The sequence below is a fragment of the Macrobrachium nipponense genome, chromosome 12, assembly GCF_015104395.2.
Source record: "Macrobrachium nipponense isolate FS-2020 chromosome 12, ASM1510439v2, whole genome shotgun sequence".
Lineage (NCBI taxonomy): Eukaryota > Metazoa > Arthropoda > Malacostraca > Decapoda > Palaemonidae > Macrobrachium > Macrobrachium nipponense.
This window is the reverse complement of record NC_087205.1, coordinates 91,865,157-91,882,845: the sequence shown is the minus strand read 5'-3', so window position 1 is coordinate 91,882,845 and position 17,689 is coordinate 91,865,157. Positions and strand designations below refer to the sequence as shown.

The window sequence follows — 17,689 nt, the reverse complement described above, 5'->3', positions numbered from 1 at the left end:
ACGTAAAAACCTTCATCTGACCTTTAGGCGTCTTTCCCATAAGAGTAAAAGAATCAGGGCTTTTGGATGCCACATAATTAACTCGTTTATATGGGTACAATTTAAAGAACGCGCCGCACACCACATTTCATAACAATAACAAACAGACGTGAGTAGGCCAGTGTTGCCAACTGGGAATGGCAATTTCTTGCTAGATTTTGTTCCATAAAAGGCTAAAAAAAATCACATACCGTATATACTCGAATAACGTGCAATCTCCCATATCGTGCGCCCCACCCCCAAATTTTCACCAATAAACAGTGGTTTTGTGTTTTGTCATGTATCTCATGTATCATGCAAGTTCATAAGGTTGGTGCTTTAGCCTGCTAATGGCCGAGTCATTCAGATGTGTGCTGATGCTAGTCAATTTACGGTAATTTCTTATTAATCTCGAGAATTGAATAGAAAATCTCAAGATTAAAAAAAAAATCCCAAGATAATAAAATAATTGTAAAAATAACACGCCTTGGAGTCCTTAATCATTCTCTCTCTCTCTCTCTCTCTCTCTCTCTCTCTCTCTCTCTCTCTCTCTCTCTCTCTCTCTCTCTCTCTCTCTCTCAGGAATAAATACGTACGTACTGTAATTTGTCTTTCACCAACGGGTATCAGTAAATGTGTAGACATTGTGTGCTTGTGTTTTAAAAAAAATGTGCAGTACACACATTCCGATGTTTCGGTTTTTGGAATTTTTCAGATTTCGGAAATGAGAGGTCAGATGCATAACAAACAAACACCACTACTGCAGCAAAAACATTTTTTCCCTTTATGTTTTTCATTATTGTTATTTATTAATTACAGTTTATTTAAATAAATATTAATATAATACTGTTAAATGAATGTGAGATATTAGATCACCTATAATAAAATAGTGGGACAATTAATACCATATGTTCACTAATAGGTATTATTTTCAAAACAAACATTCCGTAAAACACAAAAAATATATGTACATAAAAATCAAAATATAATAATTTTTTGCTGTTCAACTTGTGAATTTTTTAACAATAAGTATGACTATATAATATATTTCACCATATCGATCTTGAAGTTGAAGAGTCGTAAAATTCTGAGGATGGTCCGGGAAAAGGATTTGTACTTTGTGATTACGTATCGCTACAACACCATGTGGTATTTTTCATACCACTATATTGATGACGCATCGCTACGACACACTGGTGTTTTTCATACCACTATACGTTAAAGTTAAAAACATGACATAGAATCGACTTTGCGACTTCGTTCACTTTGATATTTTTAACGATACAATAACTATCATTTGTACTACTAAAACCATCTTCACATAAGTAATTTTTCGTAAGATATGTGTTGTTGCAAACAAAAAAGCTAGCTTTATACATAAAAGGCTTTTATAATTTAAGTCATCTTAGATATACATATGCACCCAAACTCATTGTGGGGAAATTTACTACTGTTTCCTCGGATATTGAAATACTTTAGCATCATTCAAACACACTAATAATATATGCATAAATACTAGGCTATACATATTTACATCGTATACAAATACTACATACAGTTATATACAACATACTTTATATACAAAGTTAACAGTTATATACACATGCTTTTATATACAAAGTTAATCATATGAGTAGTGATCAGACGACAGCTGTGGCACTGGACTTACGTTACGTACTACTTGGAAGATAAAACAAACAAAAAAAAATTTTGTTGTTGTTAGTAGCCGGGATAGATTAACATTTTTCCAGAGATTAAAAGCTGAATTTTGTTTTGAAGGTATGTCAACCGCGTTATTATATTATTGTTTTCACGAAGGAATAATATATAAAGAAAATTATTGAGTAATTTTTGCCGTCAGCAGTCAGAAAATCACGAACATGGTAACGTTCAAAAACCTAGTGCCATCCATAGCATATGTCTATAAATAGAACAGAAGCAGAGGGCAGTCATTGGATAACAGATCTCCATGGCTACCAACCAACCAATCAGGTGTTAGTTATACTACTCTGTATTTCTTAGAATGAACGTTTACACACACGAAGCTAACGATGATGTGTGTTTTTGCATACAGTACGTAGTTTTAGTTTTTTATTATTAGTGTAAGTATTTTACTGATTTCATGAAGAATAGAATGATTCCTTCTCATTACTTTGAATGCAAAATGGCTTGAAGATTCTTCCGCAAAAAAGAAGAGAAAAAAAAAAATTCCTTAGAAGATGATACCTATTTACTAACGCGGTTGACATACCTTCAAAACAAAATTCAGCTCTTTAATCCCTGGAAAAATGTTAATCTATCCCGGCGACTAAACAACAACAAAATTTTTGTTTGTTTTATCTTCCAAGTAGTACGTATGTAGTCCAGTGCACAGCTGTCGTCTGATCACTACTCATATGATTCAGTATATAAAAGTATGTGTATATAACTGTTAACTTTGTATATAAAAGTAGTGTATATAACTGTATGTAGTATTTGTATACGATGTAAATATGTATAGCCTAGTATTTATGCATTATATTATTAAAGTGTTTGAATGATGCTAAAGTATTTCAATATCCGAGGAAACAGTAGTAAATTTCCCCACAATGAGTTTGGGTACATAGGTATATCTAATTGAACTTAAATTATAAAAGCCTTTTATGTATAAGCTAGCTTTTGTAACAACACATATCTTATGAAAATTCTTATGTGAGTTTATGGTTTTAGTAGTACAAATGATAGTTATTGTATCGTTAAAAATATCAAAGTGAACAAACGTCGCAAAGTCGATTCTATGTCATGTTTTTCCTAAACGCGTTGACTTAAACAATGCAGTGTATGTATGATAATTCTAAACTATATTCACTACCAAAATAAACGATGATATTTGTATTGAAAATTAATGTTACGTGATATTCCAAACATTATTACTACGTAGCATGAATAGTACTATAAAAATTTCGAAAAGATAATCTTGCTGTGAACGCTACCATAATTTGATTTTCATATACGTAGTACATTTTGTCAGCTGGCTGGCCTCGCATAGATAAAATTGATTTCACTGATATGGAATTACTCCACGAATAGCCTTTTTATTATGAAGATATGACGATAATATATAAGGTAAAAAATGCTTTTATGTATTTCGTTTACGCTTCGTCGCCAATAACAAACAGCAATACTTACGATAACAATCTATGACAAATAGCGTTTGTATGACTTCATTGTTCAGAGAAGTTATATACGAATACTGCCAAAATAATAATGAAGTTCGAATTAATTTTAGCCTTAATGTTATTACTACTGTAATTACACTACAACTACTATTAAAACATTTCAAAGTTTATCAACAAAAAAATGTCGCTTTAATTTAAAACGCAACCGTTATACATAAACCATTTTCGTACGTAAAAGGTATATGCTTACATTTTGTGGCTGGCCACTCCGACAATAAGTTGAGTGCAATGATGTGGAATTATTCTTCGAATAGGCTATTTATTATGAAGATATGACTATAATATATATGGTAAGAATGGTTTTATTACCTTTATTGTCAGTTAATATCATAATGTGAATGTTTGTGTACGTTGGTGGTATCACACTGCAACTACGCTTAGCCTACCAATGAACGTCGTACATAAACCTTGAATAGGCTATTTATTTCGAAGATAGGACAATAATATATTAGGTGAGAATGGTTTTATTACCATTATTGTCAGTTAATATCATTATATGAGTCTTTAAATGAATGTTGGTAGTTATCGGACCACGGCCGAGGGTTAGCCTACCGAAAAACATCGACATACGCAACACAACAAAACCCGTGATGCAGCGATTCATACCAGTGATGTAACATGAGAAACGGTCCAAGAAAAAACCCGTGATTAACTGGATCCGTGAATACTGATCCATGAATAAGCGATGCCCCACTGTAGACCTATTCGCCACTTTCCTCAACAAAAGAATAGACAACTTTTGCTCTTCGATAGAAGATCCAAGAGCCATAGCAGTCGATGCCCTCCTTCTAAGCTGGTCGGGCATAAATGCTTACACCTTTCCCCCATTCAAGCTGGTGGGGGAAGTGATAAGAAAATTCATGGCCTCGACAGGAACGAGACTAACTCTCATCGCCCCGTTGTGGCCCGCTCAAGATTGGTTCACAGAGGTAATGGAATACGGTGGACTTCCCAGATCTCCTCCACTAAGGAGAGATCTGCTCAGACAACCCCACTTCGAGAGGTTTCACAAAAACCTCCCCGCTCTCTCCCTGACTGCCTTTTGACTATCGAAAGACTCGTCAGAGCGAGAGGCTTTTCACGAAAGGCTGCTAGCGCAATCGCCAGAGCCCGCAGGCCTTCAACCTTACGGGTGTACCAATCAAAGTGGGAAGTCTTTCGACGTTGGTGCAGGTCGAAGAAGCTGTCCTCTTCCAATACCTCTGTGACCGAAATTGCTGATTTTCTTCTCTTTCTGAGAGAAGAATCTCACCTGGCTGTCTCAACGATTAAAGGATACCGGAGCATGCTCTCCGCTGTCTTTAGAAACAGGGGCTTAAAGATAGCGGAAGACAAGGAGCTACTTGATCTCATCCGGTCCTTCGAGACCTCCAAGAAGAAGTCCTCACTTCCACCTAGTTGGAATTTGGACGTTGTTCTGAAATTCCTCTCCTCCAACAAGTTCGAGCCTCCCCATCAGGCTTCGTTTAGGGACCTGACGAGGAAATGTATTTTTCTCTTGGCCCTCGCAACTGCTAAGAGGACAAGTGAACTGCATGCCCTGGACTCGAGAGTTGGGTTTCAAGGAGACTCTGCAATATGTTCTTTTCAGCCATTATTCTTGGCAAAGAACGAAAATCCCTCAAATCCCTGGCCTAGAAGCTTTGAGGTTGAGGGACTCTCCCCCTTGGTGGGGAAGGAGATTGAGAGGTATCTTTGCCCGGTCAGGACCCTTAAGTTCTATCTGGAAAGAAAGAAACAGCTTAAGGGGACCGTCCGCTATGGCGGATGACATGTCAACTTGAAAAAATAAAAAATTGAGTTATTACTTGTATCTATGCAGAAACATGCCGTGCATGCTTTCCAGAAGTTTCAGCCAATTATTTTCACAAATAATGAAGATATAGCGGTTTTTAAATGATGACGTCATCGTAACTGCATCGTCTGTATGACTTGAGTTTGACAGAATCGTTTTTGCGTGTTTATTTTTGCATATATACAGCAATTTTTTAAGATTTTTTCCGAAATTCTCATACATCTGGTAGCAATGAAAGGTACTGTGACACTGGGTGAGAAGCGAGCTGCTCAGAGCGGTTATTTATAGGTGAGACTCGGAGAATGACTCAGTTACGCCACAGACGTCAAAGCAGTTACAAGCACATAGGCACTTGCATTTGGTTACTAGCTATTTACGTTGTTTTTATAACTTCTTAGTGAATTATAGCAATGCCGAAGTTACCTAAGATCAAGAAGGCTACTCAGCAACTATGGCTAGCAAAATTAGCGAAGGCCAGGAGTGTGCTGAAAGAAAAACACGAAAATTAATTGTTTTCAGCTGCCCTCATTGTCTCATGTCTCGCCGTCAACATCATTATCTGGTGTCACGCTGAGGGTATTAACACCACCTTTTAGGGGTAGGACCAGGATCCTTGATGTAGAAATCAACAAAATAAAAGTACAAATAAAGTAAATTAATATAATGTTGTTTTTGACTTTTATAAGAAAAAAGCAAAAATTTACATAGCAAATCTTTGGGAGCTCAACTCAAAACATACTTACGTATATGCATGTCGGTAACCATTACTCGGTTATTATTATCCAATTTTAGAGAGAAAAGATATCATTGGAAAGAGTAATAAAAAAAATCCATAATTCTGTGTGACAGAATTTTGATATCTTTTTTTTCTTTTTTTAGAATTTTTTGAAAAAATGAGTGTCTAGACAAAAAAAAAAAAAATTCATAAAAAAATAAAAAAAAATAAAAAAAATAAAAATTCTGTCACACAGAATTGTTCGTATATAAAGAAGTTTTTTTATGGTATGATTTTCAATACAACTCATGTCATATTAGCGGAGAAACTACCAATTTTTTTTTTTTTAATCATGATTTTTGCTAATAAAACAAAAGTTTTTTGATCAAATGACTTGAAATTTTTATATGATGAAGGTATTATATATATCTAAAACATATATGAAAATGATTTATTTTGTGTAATAAATAAAAAAAATAGACATCATAGCGGACGGTCCCCTTAAGGGTAGCCTACAGAGTCTCTGGTGTGCGGTGAGAGACCCAAGAAGGCCCATGTCTAAAAATGCCCAGGCTTTCTTTTTGAGAAGTGTCATCTCAGAAGCACATGAGACATGCGATGACAACTCCTTCAAGCAGCTTCGAGTAAAAGCGCATGAGGTGCGAGCCGTTGCGACTTCTTTATCCTTTCATAGAAATATGTCTATGAAGGATATTCTGGCTGCTACGTACTGGAGGTGCAACTCTGTTTTTGCATCCCACTACCTGAAGGATGCAAGAGTGACTTACGAGAAATGCCTCTCACTGGGTCCATACGTATCCGCGGATTCGGTGCTGGGTCAGGGAGCTGATCCTTAATTAGTTAGTTAGTTTTAAAATTTTGGTGTGGTGTTTTAGGGTTGTTTGAAAGATGTTTTGGGGTAACTTCTTTCAATCTTAGTACTAACCCGGGTTAGAGGATCAGGTGGTCGGGATGGTTGTTGTGCTCCTTGATTTGCCATAGGCAAGAGGTTTTGTCATATAAGTGGAATAGCACCCATTGACAAAGATCCTCAAGGTTCTGTCGAGTAAGTGGATAAGACCCCATTGACAGATCCCCAAGAACTCTTAGCGTAGGTCACTACCTCACTGAGGCGAAGCAAGCTCTGAGACAGTAGCTACGAAGTCTTCTGCCTAAACCAGGTAGGAACCAAGGTTTATTTTTAACCTACAACATATGTTGTTTTCCTTTTATTTCAGTAGTTAAACCGTCTCTTACCCTCCACCAAGGGTGCCAATCAGCTAAGTATATATCTGACAGTGGGAAGTGAATGTACAAAAATGATATTGTTATGATACAATAAAGTTTTGTACATACTTACCTGCAGATATATACAATTAAATGGCCCGCCCAGCCTCCCCTCAGGAGACAGGTGGAAGAGAAATCTGATTAGAAAACGGGAATGGTTCCTAGTCCTGCCACCCAGTGGCAGGGCTGTAGATCACCTGACCTACCTGTAGCGTGTGCCGCGAAATTTGAATTTCTGTCGGGAACGACGGAGTCTAAAGCTAAGCAAAGTATATATTTGCCAGGTAAGTATGTACAAAACTTTATTGTATCTAACAATATCATTTTCATGTGTTGCTTTATATGACAATATTTTTTCAGTTAAAGAAGATCAGAATTTTTAAGAGTTGCATTTCTGATTTATGTATATTTTTTCAATACTTACTTGTAATTACGTAGTCACTACAATGCTTAAGGCAACAGAGTAGAGAAAATGAATAAACTTGCACTGCTGGGGAAGGGGCAAGACAGCCATGTTATGTTTATGTTACTATTAGGATATATCACAAAAAAAATTTTGTCTTATAAAATGATAATATATATAAAATGATAATATATCTGCCCTGTGTTGTCTCCTTGGTAATAATAAGTACTTGCATTTTTCTTGTTAGATTGGTTGTTGCCCAAGTAAAGATTTTACCCGAGATACGAATGGAGAACCCATTTGAAATGATGCGTCTTCAGTCATTAGATAAAATGCTGTTATCCCCTCCAGTAGAAGAAGAGGCTGGAAAAGCTCCTCATGCTGGTTATTTAGGTAATGGCCATATGTTAAGTCATTGACTTGCATATAATTTTCTCAGTTGCATGTCTGATTCATGTATATAATTTTTCTCAGTTGCATGTCTGGTTCATGTAATTATATGTTCAAGACTGTAATTCCTAGCCTCTTTAGTGTTTGGCTATGGAATATTGTAGGATATGATAGTATGATAACACTTATTCGGTTTCTAATACGTATAAAAATGTCTTGCATCTTAATTGATTGACAGATATTCGGAGTATAGTTAATTTTCACATCAGCCTGTTTAGTGCATGAATTTGGTTCTCTCCTTTGTATCCTACAGATGAAGTCCGAACTCCCAAGTTTTGGCACGTCAGAAGGAAAATGCATGGTTGACTCCATGGCCTTCATGGGTTTATAATCAGTACGACGATCTTCTCCTGACGCTAAGGTTATCAGTGAACTCGAGAAGAGTAACCTATGATCCATCACCTCATTTGCTCAAAGTAGGTTTGTGGTACTTTGATATTTATAGTATACTGTTACTTTTTCCTTTATTTTTTCTGACAGTTCGTGTTGAGTGCTTGATTATGTGGGTGCGAAATTATTTTTGCCTGCAAAGGCATGAAAAAAAGAAAAAATTATTACATACACAACTACAAATAAATTATTGTTTCATTTATAGCGAGCTTCTAACAGAATGTAAGGAAAGTTATTGTATGTTGGTATACCCAGTGTTTAATACTTTTACATAGGCAGTCCCCAGTTAACGGCTGTGGTTCTGTTCCCCGGGTGACCACCGACAACTGAAAATTGTAGTTACCATATTATTAATAGGGATTAGTTTTCCAGACCTCTGAGTCTCAAGTGGACTCTTCTCGGGCTGTGTAGTGAACCAGAATATCACAATTTTTAAATATGTAACTGACCTGGCAGTTATATACATAGCTATCTTCTGATGTCATGACGTCACGACAGATTTTCAAACTCGCGGCAATTGCCGATAGTTGGTCAGGTGATCGTTACCTGTACACCCTCTAGATAGTTACCTGGAAACCTCAGATTTTCTCTGTCGCCCGAGCCGGCAACATTACCATTGATGGCTCCTCGATAGGATTTTCGCTGCTCGCTAGAGTATTTCATCTTTTGGTGAAGTATTGTTTTGGCTTTCGCTGTTATTGACTTGGGTTGAATTAGGATCTTGTTTTGGATTACTCAATTAACGATGTCGGACTCTGGAGTTGTTTATCGAGTCTACAGTAAGGGGGGGTGCAGAGTTAGACTTCCAAAAGCTTCTCTTGATCCCACACACTTTGTGTGAATTGTAGAGGTCGTATTTGCACGATTGAGGATAGATGTGAGGAGTGCATGATTTTGAATGATAAAGAATGGAAGGAGTTGGACAGGTATGTCCGTAAACTTGAAAGAGATAGGGTTAGAACTAAGTGTTCCCTTTCCCGTTCATCTATTAGTCAGGAAATAGTAGACAACCCCATAGTTCCTTCTCCTGCTCCTTCTGAATGTCACCTAGTAGAGGTAGCAGCTCCCGAACCTGTCATCGAGTCGGGGGCGAAAGACTCGGGTATGGCGGGTATTCAAGCTGTACTGGAGAAAATGGGGCAGCAAATTGCCTCTCTTACTGAGCAAGGCAATCGTACCTGGACAATTGTAAGTGTTTTGAGTGCTGGTACAAAAGTCAGTGTCAGTGACAAAACAAGTGTTAGTGTTAGTGTAGTGGAGGGTGCGTCCGATCGGTCCTGTCGCGCTCCTAGACCTAGACCTCTTACAAGCTCCCGGACCCATGGGAGACGTAAAGTCGAAGGGAGGCGAGAGGCTCTGGTATCCGGTAGGGCGTGCCCTCGAGCAAACCTGTTGACGCCTCCCAGGTTGCTTCAGACAGCCATAGAAAAGGCGTGTCAAGTGTTTTTGGTTTGTCATCCGACGACGTCTCCCCTCGTCGAGGTTGGCAGAGCTCCACGTCTTCTTGTCCTCTCAAGAGGAAGTTACCTCGAGGTGATGCGGTCGCGTCAGATGAGCAACGGCCGGGCTGCAGTCACTGGAGTTCTCCGGAGAGGTTTTTATCATTGGAAGCTTCCCCAGCTAAACAGAGCAAGGTAGTAAGGACTCCCGCCTCTCCTGCTGCTCACGCTCCCAAGCTTGATAGCTTAGATTACAGCTTAGCAGCTCCATCGCTGCACGCTCCTCATCCGCCTTCTGCTTGGGAGGAATTGCCAAACGACTTTCCTGCAAAGCGTCCACAGGAATCCTTAGCTGATATTGCTCCGCAGGTTAGAGATCGTGCGGACGAATCGGACGTGACATCCTCGTCCTCTACCAAGGATATGCTGCAAGGAATGCAGCGGCAGCTGTCAGCACTGATGGGAAGGCTGCAAGAACCAAAGCGTCAGCATGACGCTCCGGGACATATGGAGACTTCGCTGAGCGTCAGCAGCAAGAAGCGTGCGGACAAGCGTGATGCTTGCAAAGCACACAAACATGACGCCAGTGCGTGTGCAAGAAATGAACGTGATGCCGACGCTCGTAAGCGTGACGTTCCAGTTGATGATAGTTCAAGAAATGAACGTGACGCCGACACTCGTAAGCGTGACTTTCCAGTTGATGATAGTTCTAAGGAACGCATCGGTGCCAGCAACACCCCAGCTATTGTTGTTTAGAATAGTTTCTGAGGAGGAGACGAAAGAACAAGCTCCCCCTTCAGACTATAAGAACCTTATGCTTCTTTTTAAAGAGCTTTTCGAAACAGACTTTAAGCCCACAGCCCCTCGTTCTCCCCTGTCCCAGTTCCTTTGTGGGAGAACTCAGAATAAGTCTTCTTTTATGAAGATGGTCCTTTCCAATTTCCACAAGGAAGCTCTCACGAAGATGGACGAGTGGATGAAGGATAAAAAGGAGCGAGGTAAAACTGCATTCAGTTTTCCCCCTACAAGATTGGTGTCGAAGTCTAGTGTTTGGTATGAGACTGGAGAAGTCAGGGGCCTGGGAGTACCTGCCTCCTCTCAGGCAGATTTCTCCAGTATCGTTGATGCCAATCGTAGAAATGCCATGTCTTCGGCGAAGATTCAGTGCAAGAGTCAGATCATTTGCTGAAGGGCGTGTTCAGGGTTTTTGAGGTCCTGAACTTTCTTGACTGGTCTTTGAGCGCCCTCGCCAAGAAAGAGGAAGCGAAGAACTCCCCGAACGTGGCAGGTCTCTTAAGCGTGATGTCTTGTATGGATAAGGCGTTACGAGATGGGACAAATGATGTAGCAGCTATTTTCACGGCGGGTATTGTGAAGAAAAGGTCCCTCCTCTGCTCCTTTACGGCAAAGAGCAGAACTTTTGTTTGCCCCTTTTTCTAAATTCCTATTCCCTCAAGATGTTATAAGGGATATTGCCACCTCTCTTACACAGAAGACCACACAAGACCTGATCTCTAAGGCAGCCAGCGGGGTTTTGCCTTCCTCGTTTGCGGCCAAAAGAGCGAAAGAGGAGAAACAGCCTCAACAGTTATTTCGTGGTAAACAGTCCCGATGGACGTCAGAAACTGCTAGGAAGTCATCCAGAAGAGGCAGCAAACCTCCTTCCAAGTGAAAGTCCTCCAGACAGAGATACAGGAGCCAGGCTGTCCATGTTTTGGGAAGCTTGGAGAGACAGGGGGCAGACAACTGGACCCTCCAAATCCTGAGGGAGGGCTACAAGATCCCGTTTTCCACCAAACCTCCCACAGTATTGGATCCCCTCAACTTGACGGCGAGTTACAAAGACGTCAGCAAGAAGCTCGCGTTGAAGGAGCAAGTAGAGGTTATGCTCTTAAAAAAGGCGATAGAACCTGTATCACCGCAAGAGAACCCGGGGTTCTACAATCGGCTGTTCTTAGTACCCAAGAGCTCGGGAGGATGGAGACATGTCCTGGACGTCAGTACCCTGAACGCCTTCGTCGTAAAGACGAAATTTACGATGGAGACAACGCAATCAGTGCTGTCGGCGTTAAGACCAGGAGATTGGATGGTCTCATTAGACCTACAGGACGCTTACTTTCACGTCCCCATCCACCCGAGCTCTCGGAAATACCTCAGGTTCATGTTCGAAGGAAAAGTATTCCAATTCAGGGCGCTGTGCTTCGGGCTCAGCACAGCACCTCAAATCTTTACAGCAATTATGGCGAATGTAGCCAAATGGCTGCACGAAGGGGGAATCCGAATCTCGCTTTATCTAGACGATTGGCTTCTCAGAGCCAGATCCAGGAAACAGTGTCTGGAGGACCTGGAAATAACCGTAAACCTAGTGGAGGAGCTAGGATTAGTCGTAAACATGAAGAAGTCTCATCTGCAACCATCTCAATCGATCACCTATTTGGGAGTTCTGATGAACTCTCGGGATTTTCGGGCTTCTCCCTCCCAGGAGAGACAAGACCGATGCCCGGCTCGGGTGCAGGAATCCCTGGGAAGACTGCACCTCAGACCTCTGCAATTTTACCTCAACAGGAATTGGAAGAGGAAGGAACAACAACTTTCAGACACCTTCCCGATTTGAGCTGAGGTGAAAAACGACTTGAAGTGGTGGCTGAATCCAGCGAGGCTGGGAGAGGGAGTCTCACTTCAAACACGTGAAACCCACAGCTAGTATTATTCTCAGACGCATCCGACCTAGGCTGGGGAGCAACACTAGGGAACAGAGAGATTTCGGGGCGATGGAACGAGGCCGAGAAATCGTGGCACATCAGCAAAAAAAAAAAAAAGCTGATGGCAGCCTTTCTAGCTCTGCAAGCATTCGAAGAGTGGGTGTCGGGCAAGGTAGTGGAGTTGAGGATGGACAACGTGACTGCTCTAGCATATGTCAAAAAGCAAGGAGGCACCCACTCCTTTTCCCTGAACGAAACAGCCAGGAATCTCTTGTCATGGGCAAAAGACAGAAATGTTGTTCTACGAACAAGATTTGTGCATGGAGAGCTGAATGTGAGAGCGGACCTGTTAAGTCGAAAGAACCAAGTCCTTCCAATGGAGTGGACTCTCAAGATGGAGGTATGCAAAAAGTCTATGGGGGGTTATGGGGTCGGCCCTCCATAGACTTGTTTGCGACAAGCAAGACGAAAGAATGCAGACGTTATGCTCTCCGGTTCCAGACCCCCAAGCCGTAGCAGTGGATGCATTCCTCATGGACTGGAAAGGGCTGGATCTGTACGCCTTCCCGCCTTTCAAGATTCTGCACAAGGTGGAGCCAGAATGACCCTGATAGCCCCGTACTGGCCGACCCAAGACTGGTTCACAGAGGTGATAGATTGGCTAGCGGACGTTCCAAGAACCCTTCCGTACATCCACCGATCTGCTCAAACAGCCCCATTTCGAACGGTATCACAGGAATACCCTGGCTCTGCATCTAACTGCCTTTCGACTGTCGAAAAACTCTTAGAGCTAGAGGCTTTTCGCGAGAGGCAGCAAAAGCTATCGCCAGAGCGAGGAGGACGTCGACCATCAACATCTACCAGTTGAAGTGCGAGGTGTTTAGAAACTGGTGCAAAGAGAAGAAGGTGTCCTCATCCAACACCTCTGTGAGCCAGACCGCAGACTTCCTTCTTCATCTGAAGCTTAAAGTAGGTCTAGCCACAACTACTATTAAGGGGTATAGAAGCATGCTAGCTTCAGTCTTTAGACATAGGGGACTGGACTTGTATAGATCAGGACCTTCATGACCTAATTAGATCTTTTGACACTTCGAAGCAAAAGAGAGAGGAGGTGCCAGGATGGAACCTGGATGTTGTGTTAAAGTTTTTGATGTCGAGGAAGTTTGAACCCATCCAGGAAAGCTCTTTCAGGGACTTAACCAGGAAGACACTTTTTCTGGTTGCTCTCGCTACTGCAAGGAGGGTAAGCGAGATTCACGCGATGGACAAAAAGGTGGGAATTAGTAAATCCAAAGCGGTTTGTTCTACCACCTTAGGCTTCTTAGCCAAGAACGAGACGCCCACCAACCCTTGGCCTAGATCTTTTACTATACCTAGCCTTCGAGACTTTGCAGGCCAGGAACAAGAAAGGACTCTTTGTCCGGTGAGAGGCCTGCAAGTTTATTTGCAAAGATGCAAAGAGGTCAGGGGGACTTTTGACAATTTATGGTGCTCTGTGAAAGACCCCAAGAGACCCATGTCAAAGAATGCTATGGCCTTCTTTATTAGAAGCGTGATACAGGAGGCTCACATTGAGTGCAACGAAGGTTTATTCAAGGCACTAAAGGTAAAAGCTCATGAAGTTCGAGCAGTCTCGACATCAATGGCCTTTAGGAAGAACCAGTCCCTAAAAGCCATCTTAGAAGCAACGTACTGGAGAAGCAACTCCGTCTTTTCTTCATTCTATCTTAAACAGATAGAAACGGTCTATGAAGATTGCAGAACCCTTGCACTGTTCGTAGCCACTGGCTCAGTGATAGGTGAAGGAGTTGATGCCTCTAATCTACATGCTGGCCCTTGATGTTTTTTATGGTTGTCTGTTGAAGGCTAGGGAGACCTTCAACAGTCTAGTGTATGTGTTTTTTAATTTCTTGTATGCGAGTATTGAATGGTTAGGTGGTCTATTACCTGTTTAAGCCCATGTCAAGGGCATAGGTGGTTTTGTCGCATAGAGGTCACGTCCGTCGACAAACCCCTTTGAGCTCTTCAAGCTTACACAGGTCACATCCCTAAGCTGGAGCTCCTAAGGAGAGCAGACGAAAAGAGGCAGTACTTTTGAAGTCAGCTCCCTTAGCACGTAAGAGTCATTAGTTACCTTACATGTAGTTGTTTAACAACGATGTTGCTGTCTCTGACCCTCCTCCAAAGGTGTCAATCAGCTATGTATATAACTGCCAGGTCAGTTACATATTTAAAAATGACATTTTTATTATAAGATAAATTTTTAAATATACTTACCTGGCAGTTATATACAATCAGAAACCCACCCACCTCCCCTCAGGAGACTAGAGGGCGAGAAAATTGGAGGTTTTCAGGTAACTATCTAGAGGGAGTACAGGTAACGATCACCTGACCAACTGTTGGCGATTGCTGCGAGTTTGAAAATCTGTCGTGACGTCATGACGTCAGAGAACATAGCTATGTATATAACTGCCAGGTAAGTATATTTAAAAATTTATCTTATAATAAAAATATCATAATTATGGTAATAAATGGCATTTACAATGCCGCAAGCGCCGATAAACTGCTTAACGGCACTGTTAATCAGTTACCAGCACTAATCAACCATTTGCTGATGCTGAAATACCGCCTAGCAGCGCTGAAACGCTGTTAACTTATGCTGCCAGTAAGCAGTGGCTGCCCATAACTAAAAGTACATGGTTGTTTCATATACAAAGTAGATACATGGTTCTCTTCACATATGTAAGCACATGTCAATGGAAGTAAAAATATATAGTATGTGGTACATCTAGAGTTGAAAGTTTTACATGACTACAAAGTACTATGCACATGGCTTTTTCATATGTGACCGTATGACAGAAATATATTAAGTATACTGCCAAATCAACAGGTAGATTAGTCTCAGGTTATCTTGTTTGCTAAATGCTAACAGATTATTATTATTATTATTATTATTATTGTATGCTGGAAGTAAACCCTCTTTTAAACATGTTTTATTAAAAGTAATTGCTGCCTCAGCTGCATTAATTTTATACAGGTTCTTCTCTATTTTTCTAATTATTGCTTTCTCATTGTTGCTTAAACTGGTGAGCAACGCACCGAAGGTTGACATATCTCAGTTAGGTAGAACGATTGGATTTTATTGGTAAAAATTTCAGTTGGGTAGTCAAATTTTCGGGCATATCCGTGAGTGTTTATTACAGATAGAATTGATGTTAAATTCTATTTCTTTTCTATTCTTTCTATTCCTTTCCGGACGTTTCGTCTGAATAAACCTCAGACATCCTCTTGGGCGGAGGTAGGTGAAGGACTGAAGTGGGAAGGTGAGTCCAGCTGCTTATATTGCGGTTGGCACAGCGGGGGGCGTCGTGCCGCTGCCCACCCACGAGCCAATGAAAAGGCAGCGGCACGATGCCCCCCGTGCGCCACCGCAATATAAGCAGCTGGACTCATCTTCTCACTTCAGTCCTTCACCTACCTCCGCCCAAGAGGATGTCTGAGGTTTATTCAGACGAAACGTCCGGAAAGGAATAGAAAGAATAGAAAAGAAATAGAATTTAACATCAATTCTATCTGTAATAAACTCTACGGATATGCCCGAAAATTTGACTACTCCAACTGAAATTTTTACCAATAAAATCCAATCGTTCTACCTAACTGAGATATGTCAACCTTCGGTGCGTTGCTCACCAGTTTAAGCAACAATGAGAAAGCAATAATTAGAAAAATAGAGAAGAACCTGTATGAAATTAATGCAGCTGAGGCAGCAATACTTTTAATAAAAACATATATTATTATTATTATTATTATTACAGGCGGTCCCCGGGTTACGACGGGGGTTCCGTTCTTAAGACGCGTCGTAACCCGAAAATCGTCGTAAGCCGGAACGACGTTCTTGAAACATGTCCACAGGAAAATTTCACTACTAATTTGCAATTTTTCTTAGGGCTTATCTCTAAAATTATCACTAATTTACTTTTTCATGTGCAACACTGTGTATTCACAAATTACTGTATATTTTCATTAAAATACAAGAGAGAGAGAGAGAGAGAGAGAGAGAGAGAGAGAGAGAGAGAGAGAGAGAGAGAGAGAGACCAAAAAAAAAAAATAAATTACGGTTTCAATAGATTGAAATGAGTCTGTAGGCAACTTTTTCCCCCTCCCATAAACACATATATTTCTCCAGAGAAGAGAGAAAGAGACCTGTGCAATTATGTTTGTCTGCTATCAATTCTTTTGCTGAGAGCGAGAGAGATGGAAGAAATAGAAACACCAAATGTATGACAAGTATCTTGTGGAGAGAGAGAGAGAGAGAGAGAGAGAGAGAGAGAGAGAGAGAGAGAGAGAGAGTTGTCCTCACAGTATTTAAAAGAGAGAAATGGAATGATTATTGTATTTAAAATGCTCAGATATGAATTTTGTACTTACAGTTAATAAGTATTATTATTGGAAAATATTAATGATAACTTATTACCTACATGTCATGAAAATGATCTCATCTCAGTAGAGAGAGAGAGAGATAGAGAGATGAGAGCGAGAGAGAGAATTACATAAAACCATAAATTCGGTTTGCCCATTGTATTGCATTAAAGCTCCGAGTTGTCTCTCGAGTTGAGTTAGGGAAATTGATCCCCAGAAGAAGACCAAAAAGCGGAAGAATTTTCTTTTGAAATTAGTTATTCGTATTATTACAATCATATTATTATTATATTATCATCATTAGTATTATTTATTATTATTATTCGAAAATATAATAAAACACATGATCTACCATAAAATTCTCTCATCTCAGTAAGAAAGAGGAATTATCCTTACAAGTGAAATGGAAAGGTCATTTTATCTTCTTTAAAAACGACCATTATGAAGTTATGTAATTAAAGTTTTATCATATATTATTATATTATTATAGTAATTAAATAACTGAAATTATCAATAAAATTACATACTCGTACCAAACAATTCTTCATCCCCCCGGTAAAAGGAGAGAGAGAGAGAGAGAGAGAGAGAGAGAGTGAGTTAACCTTAATTAAAGTGATATGGGATAGATTAGTACGTATGTATTTCTTTAAAATACTATCACATATGAATTTTGTAATTACAGTTATTATTATTACATTATTATTAATTTGAAAGTATTAAAACAAATAGTACAAGTACATAAAAAATCTCGCGGTTCAGTAAATGAGAGAGAGAGAGAGAGAGAGACCTCTTAGCCTAATTAGATAATAACAGTACTTCCTGGGCTGGAAATGCTAACAGTGTAGAACTGGTC

The 17,689-nt window shown here is 40.1% G+C and overlaps 1 protein-coding gene and 1 long non-coding RNA gene across 2 annotated transcripts in view; one reads left to right on the top strand and one right to left on the bottom strand.

The window, feature by feature from the left end:
- The window catches only part of LOC135225048 (uncharacterized), a 28,199-nt gene extending 19,934 nt beyond the window's left edge, over positions 1-8,265 (top strand). The window contains exons 3-4 of the long non-coding RNA XR_010316895.1: positions 7,684-7,829; positions 8,140-8,265. This is a non-coding gene — a long non-coding RNA (uncharacterized LOC135225048). The remainder of the gene's footprint in view (positions 1-7,683; positions 7,830-8,139) is intronic.
- LOC135224664 (protein cereblon-like) overlaps positions 1-17,689 on the bottom strand; it is a 105,584-nt gene that overhangs the window by 84,052 nt on the left and 3,843 nt on the right. The gene's annotated exons all lie outside the window — the stretch shown is intronic.